Source organism: Mya arenaria, chromosome 7, assembly GCF_026914265.1.
Source record: "Mya arenaria isolate MELC-2E11 chromosome 7, ASM2691426v1".
Classification (NCBI taxonomy): domain Eukaryota; kingdom Metazoa; phylum Mollusca; class Bivalvia; order Myida; family Myidae; genus Mya; species Mya arenaria.
This window is the reverse complement of record NC_069128.1, coordinates 16,636,646-16,649,065: the sequence shown is the minus strand read 5'-3', so window position 1 is coordinate 16,649,065 and position 12,420 is coordinate 16,636,646.

Sequence of the window (12,420 nt, the reverse complement as noted above, 5' to 3'; positions counted from 1 at the left end):
GCGTAGTAGTCTCTGTGTACGCCCTATAGTTTTGATGACGTATGCATCTGTATTGTCGAATTTTTCACTTAAGGTGCCTGTTTCATCATTATTATTTAAGCAATGAGACACTTTTTGTTTCATCTTTTTATTGATCATTTCATAAACAAGTTAAATCCAATTAACATTTCAAAAATAAAGTTGTAATAATAAGTTGTCTAAAACATTTTTATACAAATTCATATTCATACTGTTAAAAAACAATTTAATTATCCTAATAAATCATCCAAAACATTTTGACACAAATTCATTTTCATACTGTTGAAAAACATAACATAGTTATCATAATAAATCACCCAAAACATTATGCACAAATGTATAATCATATTGCTGAAAGACAAAGACATTGTTACAATACTAAATCGACTAAAACATGTTCACACAAATGCATGTTCATACTTTAAAAAGACATAATATAGTTATGTGCATATATATATTGACACAAATGCAAGTTTATGTTTAAAGAAAAAAAATACATAACAGGCCCCAATTTCTCGAAACTTCTTAAGTCCCTTAAAACAGGATTAAGCTAAACTCACATTTTTGTTGTTCTATAGAATGTGTTATATTTTCTTCTTTAAGAGTTTTTATCAATTAAATCAGAAAAGTCTGGCTGCAAATTAGAAGAAACCATTTTTCATTTATCAAATTCCATTACTGGTATGTATTTTGGCTAATTAAAATAATCGACTTAAGCCTGTTAAGCTTATGAAGTTTCGAGAAATTGGGGCCAGAATCATTTAGAACAATTGACCCAAATGCAGCTATATATATTCATAAAAATACATAATATAGTTAATATAACAAATCAACTGCAACATTTTGACACAAATGAATATTCATCTAGTTAAAAGACATATCCGTAAAATACAAACAGAATTTCTTCAAATCTGATACATTTCTCTTCCGTACCATTTCAAATTTATTGGAATTTCAAAGAGAAGCATTTGAGAAACTGATGAGCATAAACAGTATGAATTTGCAAAATGAGCTTTCAGACGTGGTCGACTCGCCGAGGAACAACTGAGATAAAACCCTGTTTATTGGGGAAAACTCAGAAACCTCTGCCCGTTTGTCATCCAGAATTACAGGATTTGTCTCGTACCACTAGATGTCGGGCCTCATCACCCATAAGCTCCCTAACAACGATGTATAGAATACAGTTCAATTCACACGATTCATGTATACGCGAGATATCGAGCTGTCCATGTGTATGTTCTATCGTTGTGTTCTTTGAAGAAAGGTAAAAACGCTGTGATGGCATCCTTTTTCTTCCCTGAAAATAAATAAAAATAAGTATGAACACAATTATCATCATCATCATCATCATCATCACCTTCATCATCATCCTCACCTCCAAGCAGCAGCTACAAGAACAACCAAAACAACAACCAAAAACAACAACACAACCACTTCACTACCACTACCACTACAACAACACAACCACTACCACTACAACAACACCAACGTCATTGTCGTCAACATCACATATCAAAATCTTGATTACTGGTACATTCTCATTATCAGAGTTTTATACACAACGCTCACCTAACTGATCCATTCCTGCCATAAAACCATTGGGACATCAATGAGATGGAATACTCCAGAAACGCTCGGGAGCCGGGAAGGGTGGGGGTCGGAGAAGCGGCTGTCGGGCACTTTCTGCAAAAAATAATAATACGCCTATCGTTCATGTTATATCATATTCCAGCTATCATAAGGAAAACTGTAAATACAAAAAGCGCAAGTATCCCTCATTATAACAAAACATTAGCATAAGCATCCCCACTAGCTTATATCATCATTAAAATTTTAATCATCAACTCGAACGCCATTTCCGGTAGCTTTGACACTAAAATATCGAGCCCATATATGAACTATTATTTCACTTCAGCAAATAATGTATATATCATAGTTAAACAGATGTAAAAAGTATTCATAAATATGGTATTAAACATTAAGGGTCCCATATATTTATATCAACATTACCCGGTTTATCCATCCCATAGTTTTAAGAACCTCATAATAGTTTGTTTTTAATATAAGACGCTGGCCGGTGAAACAAATACATTGATACCCATTGAGTTGCACCAACATTATTATGAGCAATTCCCTGTTTGTTTATACATGAACTATCAGGGAGAAACTGTATCTATAACTTAAATGTGAAAAACTGATTGTTTGGATTCAAACAATTTCAGACGCATAGTAGTAAAAAACGTTTTTTTTTTGCTATTTTACCGACAGCAGCTGGCGCAATAAGGAAGTTTCTCAGTGCAGCAAGGGGCACCACTTCCGGTTGGGTGAATGGACACTTCTGGTAGCGTTTTTTCTGCAAGAAAGGACCGTTTTATGTACATTTCAAAATACAGTTAATGTTAATATCAAAGGAAAACAAACAATTGTTGAATATATTGATAAATACGGTGATAAACAAACACCTATAAAAATATTAAATCTCTATTCATTAAACAAATATATGTAAAATGAAATAAAACCATTATGTGCAATAAATTTATGTTAATATAGTTTCGGTTAAAGAAATCTTTAAATAAGTAAAAATAATTACGTTGTCAGCTGGCACGAAGAAAAGGGTGTGGTGAAGGAGGTGCGTCATGCACATATGCCTTATTCTCTTTATCATAAAATCATTTAATGTACAAAGACATCCTTTTTGTATTTAAATATTACTTATGCGTGTTAATTCATTGACTTTGTTCAAAATAAAACTGACTTTGATTGACTTTGCTATAATTTGCCTGACCTTGCTTGAATTAGATATTGTATCATGCAAGTATTTTCGTTCTCATAAAGTCTTTTATTCAACAAAGACATCCTTTTGTATTAAAATATTACTAAAAAAAATATATATTGACTTTGTTAGGAATATATCTGACTTTGCTAGGCTTTGCTAGACTATGCTTCGGCTCGACCTTGCTCAACGTAGATTGAATTTGATATTGTAGCATGCAAGTATGCCTAATGTTCGTTCTCTTAACAACAATTACTCAATAAAGACAACTTTTTTTAGATTTAAATCTTACTTATGAGTGTTAATTCATTGACTTTGTTTACAATATCCCTGACTTTGCTAGGCTTTGCTAGACCTTGCTCGACGTAACTTGAATTTGATATTGTAGCCTGCAAGTATGCCAATTTTCGTTCCAATAAGGTCAATTATTCAACAAAGACATCCTTTTGTATTTGAATATTACTTCTGAGTGTTAATATTTTGACTTTGTTCAGAATAAATCTGAATTTGCTAGGCTTTGCTAGACCTTGCTCGACGTAACTTGAATTTGATATTGTAGCATGCAAGTATGCCAATTTTCGTTCCAATAAGGTCAATTATTCAACAAAGACATCCTTTTGTATTTGAATATTACTTCTGAGTGTTAATATTTTGACTTTGTTCAGAATAAATCTGAATTTGCTAGGCTTTGCTAGACCTTGCTCGACGTAACTTGAATTTGATATTGTAGCATGCAAGTATGCCAATTTTCGTTCCAATAAGGTCAATTATTCAACAAAGACATCCTTTTGTATTTGAATATTACTTCTGAGTGTTAATATTTTGACTTTGTTCAGAATAAATCTGAATTTGCTAGGCTTTGCTAGACCTTGCTCGACGTAACTTGAATTTGATATTGTAGCATGCAAGTATGCCAATTTTCGTTCCAATAAGGTCAATTATTCAACAAAGACATCCTTTTGTATTTGAATATTACTTCTGAGTGTTAATATATTGACTTTGTTCAGAATAAATCTGAATTAGCTAAATTAAACATTTTTCCATAGGATGTGCTAGGCTTTGCTAGGTTTCGCTGGATTTTCAATTTTGAAGTAATGTAATTTTACAAATTTAACACAATATTGGCAATAAATTATATTTTTTTCAAACTATTTTTTCCAACTAAATATATATAACTCACACAAATAAATACAAATAAATAACAATAAAACAGACTTTGCTTGACTTTGCTAGGTTTCCATAGGCTTTGCTAGGTTTCGCTGGATTTTTCAACCTTGAAGTAATGTAATTTTACAAATTTAACACAATATTGGCAATAAATTATATTTTTTTCCAACTAAATATATATAACTCACACAAATAAATACAAATAAATAACAATAAAACAGACTTTGCTTGACTTTGCTAGGTTTCCATAGGCTTTGCTAGGTTTCGCTGGATTTTTCAATCTTGAAGTAATGTAATTTTACAAATTTAACACAATATTGGCAATAAATTATACATTTTTCCAACTAAATATATAAAACTCATAAAAATAAATACAAATAAATAAAAATACAACTGACTTTGCTTGACTTTGCTTGGCTTTGCTTGACTTTGCTAGGCTTTGCTAGGCTTTGCAGTGTTTAGTAGGACCGATTGGTCGGGAGAATGTTTTGTTGATGGAACATCACTTCCGGGCGAAACAGGCATCACTTGCGGTGGGAGAGATATACACTTTCGGGAAAGTGGATACTGAAACATCTAACTGTTCATGAATATTTAATTAAAAAAAGCTCATATCATATACAATAGTAAATAACTGTTAAACACATGAATAATTATATATGAAGAGATGAATGTTAAGAAAATTATATACAGACTTACTTATAAAATGAAAACAGTCGCTTTGAGCTCGACTGTTTGTTATAACTTTTTTTCTTTAAATGGTCCTTGTATTTACTTTACCATCAACTGTTTTATTTTTTTTATATAAGTTAAAATGCGAAACAGAATTAATGCCTTTAAACAAGTTCTTTAACACATAAGTGAGCACAATTAAACTAATCTTTAGCCCATGTAACTATCACCTGGCGCGAAGACTGTCCGAGTTGAGGTCATGTCCTTATGTTATGATTGAACATTAATTAAGATTAACTAATTCATGTAATTATATTCCAATATAAAGGTGGTAACATATTATATTGATGCCAACTTAAGACCAAGTTAGTTCGGCTATTCATGAGAATGGCCCTTTAAAAGAAATCAACCGTAAGAGGTTCTCAAGAAAACTATATTGTTCGAACATTATTAAACAAGAGCTGTCACAGTATGTGACGAATGCCCCCGAATATGACATTGACCTATGAACAAGGTCAGTACATGAAAAATTAAAGATCAAACAAATACATATGGCAAGTTATTTTAAATTGCCTCTGTACATAAAAATACCACCCATACTTGACAACCTACATTCGTATGTCCTTATATTCAGCATTCCATTGTGAATAAACACAAAGTGTATCTTTCACCTTAGAGGTAGGGACATGGGTCTTGCATGTGACACGTCGTCTTGGTATGTCGAACACATGTGGCAAGTTATTTTAAAATCTGTCCATACAAGGGAAAGTTACAGCCCGGACACGACAATCTATACTCTATGTCATTATATGCAGCATTCCATTGTGAATAAACACCTAAGTGTGACCTTGACCTTAGAGGTAGGGACACGGTTCTTGCACGCGACACATCGTCTTGGTATGTTGAACACATGTGGCAAGTTATTTTAAAATCTGTCCATACAAGGAAAAGATACAGCCCGGACACGACAATATATACTCTATGTCATTATATGCAGCATTCCATTGTGAATAAACACTAAATGTGACCTTGACCTTAGAGGTAGGGGCACAAGTTTTGCACACGACACGTCTTCTTGATATGCCGAACACATGTGCAAGTTATTTTAAAATCTGTCCATACAAGGGAAAGTTACAGCCCGGACACGACAACCTATACTCTATGTCCTTATATTCAGCATGCCATTGTGAATAAACACTAAGTGTGACCTTGACCTTAGAGGTAGGGACACGGGTCTTGCACGCGACACGTCGTCTTGGAATGCCGAACACATGTGGCAAGTTATTTTAAAATCTGTCCATACAAGGGAAAGTTACAGCCCGGACACGACAACCTATACTCTATGTCCTTATATGCAGCATTCCATTGTGAATAAACACCTAAGTGTGACCTTGACCTTAGAGGTAGGGACACGGTTCTTGCACGCGACACATCGTCTTGGTATGCCAAACACATGTGGCAAGTTATTTTAAAATCTGTCCATACAAGGGAAAGTTACAGCCCGGACACGACAACCTATACTCTATGTCGTTATATGCAGCATTCCATTGTGAATAAACACCTAAGTGTGACCTTGACCTTAGAGGTAGGGACACGGTTCTTGCACGCGACACGTCGTCTTGGTATGCCGAATACATGTGGCAAGTTATTTTAAAATCTGTCCATACAAGGGAAAGTTACAGCCCGGACACGACAACCTATACTCTATGTCCTTATATGCAGCATTCCATTGGGAATAAACACCTAAGTGTGACCTTGACCTTAGAGGTAGGGACACGGTTCTTGCACGCGACACGTCGTCTTGGTATGCTGATCACATGTGGCAAGTTATTTTAAAATCTGTCCATAATGTTCTGAGTTATTGAGTCGGACGGACGGACGGACAGACGGACCGACAGTGCGATTTTAATATGCCCACCTTCGGGGGCATAAAAACATTTAAATTGAACAATTAATATCAAATTCTTGAAATAGTGTCTTTTATGGATTTTCAATTAAATTAGATAAATAGTCCAACTGTTAAGTATGAAATTATTCCCATTAAGATCATAACATAATCCCACAGAAATGAAACCTCCTACTGTTAGGTACATTTATATAAAAAAGAACATACACGAAAACGAAAATAAGTTTTTTCTGCTACCCATGTTCGGTTAAAGAAATCTTGGGAAAGATGCTGGCACCTTTTAGCATTTTCACTGTAAGATTTCGAAAACCAACAGAAATGCTCTTTTCGACTTTCGTGTATTTCGAAAAAGATTAATTAAGTTATACTTTTTGATGACCCCCTCCACCCCTACCCCCTAACCTCCGCCCCCGAGAATTAAAACATAAACAATTACACTTCAATTTTATGAGATGGATGATATTGTTGTTTTTTAATTAAAAACTTCTACCTTAAGCGAATTTAAGTGTGTGTGTGGTATTCTTGATGGTTGAACGTACAATACAGAGATGAATGTTAAGAAAATTTACACAGACTTTCTTATAAAATGAAAACAATCGCTTTGAGCTGGACTGTTTATTACTTTTTTCAAATGATCCTTGTATTTGCTTTACCGTTGAATTTTAAACCTTCGCCATATCTTGAAATGCGAAACATACTTAATGCCTTTAAACAATTCATTTAACACATAAGTGAGCACATGATAAAACTAATATTTTGTCCATGTTACTATCAACGTCAGATGGCACGAAGACTGTCCGGTAGAGGTCACGTCGACGGAACATCACTTAAGGTGAACTAATTGATGTAATTCTTTTTCAATATAAAGCTGATCATATATTATAATGAAGCACACTTAAGGCCAAGTTATTGCGGTAATTCATGAGAATGGCCCCTTAAAGGATTAGGGTAACCAACCGTAAGTGAGAGATTTTCACCTTAAATTAGATAAATCGTCCTACTGTTAGGTATGAAATTAATCGCTTTTAGATACAAACGTAATCCCACAGAAAAGAAACCTCCTACTGTTATATGCATTTTTATAAAACTGAACATACACGAAACGAAAAAACGCCTTTCTGCTACCCATGTTCGGTTAAAGAAATCTTGGGAAAGATGCTGGCACCTTTTAGCATTTTCACTGTAAGATTTCTAAAACCAACAGAAATGCTTTTTCCGATTTCAGTGTATTTTAAAAAGAATTAATTAAGTTTTACTTTTTGATGACCCCCCAGCCCCCCACCCCCGCCCCTTCCCAAATTCAAACCGTGATAAACAACTTCACTACAATTTTTTGAGACAAATGATATATTATTTTAATCAATGACAACTCCCGTAAGTTAATTTAAGTAAGCGTCATTCTTGATGTTTGAACTGATAAACAGTCATGAATGTTAGAACATTGTAAGAACATTATATACAGACTTACTTATAAAGTGAATGGTTTTGAGATGGACTGCTTTTTATTGTTTCTTTCTTTAAATGAGATTTGTATTTGCTTTATTTCTTATTGTTTACTTTTTATTAGATTGGAACAGACTTTATGGCTTCATCAACTTCTTAAAACATAAATGAGCACAATAATGAGCACAATGAAACTTATCTTTTGCTTCTGTGCCGAGACGGAGGGTGCGATGTAGCCTCACTCTAGGTGGCAAGGGACATCACTTCCGGCTGGCTGCATGAAGAGGCTCTTCTGGTGCAGTGGACGCCAAAACATTGAAATAAACCATGTCATTCTGGTCCTATATCAAGCTGATAGCCTATCATTATGAAGCAAACTAAATACCAAGTAATTCCGAAATTGGTCCGAAGAATAAATACGTACTTGACATAATGAGTTGACCCCTTCAGAATATCAGAATTGACATTATGCGGTTGATCCCTTAAGAAAATAACCAACCGTGAGTTGGTTGAAACAAACAATTTCACTGCAAATTTATGGACTGATATTGTTGTTGTTGTTTTGTTCTAATTCAGTACTAATATCTTAAACTAATTTAAGAGTGTGTGTTTTTTGTAAATAGTCCTTGTGTTTAGTTAACCGTATACTGTTTAACTTTTGCCATATCTTAAAATGCGAAACATACTAAATGCCTTCTAACAATTTCTCTAACACAAAAGTAAGCGCAGTGAAACTTATATTTTGCTGATGTTACTATATTACTGATATTACCGAAGACTGTCCGAGTAGAGGTCATGTCGACGGAACATCTCTTTAGGTGAACTAATTATGTAATTCTATTTCAATTTAAAGCTGATAATATGTTATAGTGAAGCACACTTAATACCAAATTATTTCAGGAATTCATGAAAATGGTCCCTTTAAAGAATTAGATTAACCAGTCGTGAGTGAACCTCAAGGAAATATATATTTATTGCATATTAACAAAAACATTTTAATTAAACAGTTAATATCATATTCTTGAAATAATGGCGTTTTATAGATTTTCACTTTAAATTAGATAAATCGTCCTACTGTTAAGAATGAAATTATTCCATTTTAGATGAAAACATAATCCCAGAGTTATGAATCCTATTGTTATATTGAAACAAACCATTACAATGCAAGTTTGTGAGATTGATGATATTGTTTTCTTTATAAAAACACTTCTACCTTAAACGATTTTAAGTGTGCGTGTTTTCCTTGATATTTTAACCTATAACCAGATATTAATGTTAGGAAATTTGTATATAGACTGACTTATAAAATGAAAACCATCGCTTTGAGCTGGACTGTTTGTGAACACTCTTCTTTAAATGATCCCTGTGTTTACTTTTCCGTTAACTGTTAAACTTTTGTCATATTTTGAAATGCGAAACAGAGCACAATGATACTAATATTTTGCTAATGGGACTATGAACGTCATATGGCGTGAAGACTGTCCGAGCAAAGGTCCTTTCGATGGAACATCACTTTAGGTGAACTAATTATGTAATTGTATTTCAATATTAAGCCGATAATATATTAAAATGAAGCACACTTAATACCAAGTTATTTCAGGAATTCATGAGAATGGCCCCTTAAAAGAGTTAGATTAACGAGATGTGAGTGAATCCCAAGAAAAATATATATTTTGCAAAAACATTTTAATTAAACAGTTAATATTATTCTTGAAATGATGTTACATTCTTGTTATGATACTTGAATTTATAGTTTGTGCTGTCCTTGCGGGGTGGAGTTGTAGTGTTTATATGTTTTATATAAGCTGCAATATTGTTCTTATTTTGTTATTTACCAAACTCCACCTCAGCTGTCCTGTGGTCATTTCGATTGAATCGTTCCTTTCAACGCATTTCATACTAACAATTCGCGCACGACTGGTTTTCATGTGTGAAGTGCAAATTTCTTTACATTTGCTATATGCTTGTTCATCTTGTTATAAATAATATTCTTAATGATTATGTATTTTATTTACGAAGGCAGGACAGTGCATTTTGCAATATTGTTTCAAAAATGGTATTTCAAATGAGATCTAGTCTTATTTGTAATTAACATCATTTGTCTTTAGGTATTAACTTAATATTTGAGTTCATCATATCAAATGTTAAATTGTAACATAAAACCTGAAAAGCTAATTGTATTACCATAATATATTATATGTATTAAGTGCAATATTCATTGCATTTGCTATATGCATCTAGAACACCAGTAGAAGTTATTTATGTCTTTGGTGTTTATGACTGCAGTTATCTCTCGGTTATACACAATATAAAGTACCACACTATAATTGTATGACTGGGGTATACCTACTTACACAATATAATGTACCACACTATAATTGTATGACTGGGGTATACCTACTTACACAATATAATGTACCACACTATAATTGTATGACTGGGGTATACCTACTTACACAATATAATGTACCACACTATAATTGTATGACTGGGGTATACCTACTTACACAATACAATGTACCACACTATAATTGTATGACTGGGGTATACCTACTTACACAATATAATGTACCACACTATAATTGTATGACTGGGGTATACCTACTTACACAATATAATGTACCACACTATAATTGTATGACTGGGGTATACCTACTTACACAATATAAAGTACCACACTATAATTGTATGACTGGGGTATACCTACTTACACAATATAATGTACCACACTATAATTGTATGACTGGGGTATACCTACTTACACAATATAAAGTACCACACTATAATTGTATGACTGGGGTATACCTACTTACACAATATAATGTACCACACTATAATTGTATGCCGACTGGGGTACACCTACTTACACAATATAAAGTACCACACTATAATTGTATGACTGGTGTATACCTACTTACACAATATAATGTACCACACTATAATTGTATGACTGGGGTATACCTACTTACACAATATAATGTACCACACTATAATTGTATGACTGGGGTATACCTACTTACACAATATAAAGTACCACACTATAATTGTATGACTGGGGTATACCTACTTACACAATATAATGTACCACACTATAATTGTATGACTGGGGTATACCTACTTACACAATATAAAGTACCACACTATAATTGTATGACTGGGGTATACCTACTTACACAATATAATGTACCACACTATAATTGTATGCCGACTGGGGTACACCTACTTACACAATATAAAGTACCACACTATAATTGTATGACTGGGGTATACCTACTTACACAATATAATGTACCACACTATAATTGTATGACTGGGGTATACCTACTTACACAATATAATGTACCACACTATAATTGTATGCCGACTGGGGTACACCTACTTACACAATATAAAGTACCACACTATAATTGTATGACTGGGGTATACCTACTTACACAATATAATGTACCACACTATAATTGTATGACTGGGGTATACCTATTTACACAATATAATGTACCACACTATAATTGTATGACTGGGGTATACCTACTTACACAATATAATGTACCACACTATAATTGTATGACTGGGGTATATCTACTTACACAATATAATGTACCACACTATAATTGTATGACTGGGGTATACCTACTTACACAATATAATGTACCACACTATAATTGTATGACTGGGGTATACCTACTTACACAATATAATGTACCACACTATAATTGTATGACTGGGGTATACCTACTTACACAATATAATGTACCACACTATAATTGTATGACTGGGGTATACCTACTTACACAATATAATGTACCACACTATAATTGTATGACTGGGGTATACCTACTTACACAATATAATGTACCACACTTATATTGTATGACTGGGGTATACCTACTTACACAATACAATGTACCACACTATAATTGTATGACTGGGGTATACCTACTTACACAATATAATGTACCACACTATAATTGTATGACTGGGGTATACCTACTTACACAATATAATGTACCACACTATAATTGTATGACTGGGGTATACCTACTTACACAATATAATGTACCACACTATAATTGTATGACTGGGGTATACCTACTTACACAATATAATGTACCACACTATAATTGTATGCCGACTGGGGTATACCTACTTACACAATATAATGTACCACACTATAATTGTATGACTGGGGTATACCTACTTACACAATATAATGTACCACACTATAATTGTATGCCGACTGGGGTATACCTACTTACACAATATAATGTACCACACTATAATTGTATGCCGACTGGGGTATACCTACTTACACAATATAATGTACCACACTATAATTGTATGCCGACTGGGGTATACCTACTTACACACACTGGTTGTGTAATTACACTGCTAGAGGATTTGCCGCGTTTTCCTCTAGTATACAATTAAATATGTTATTTCA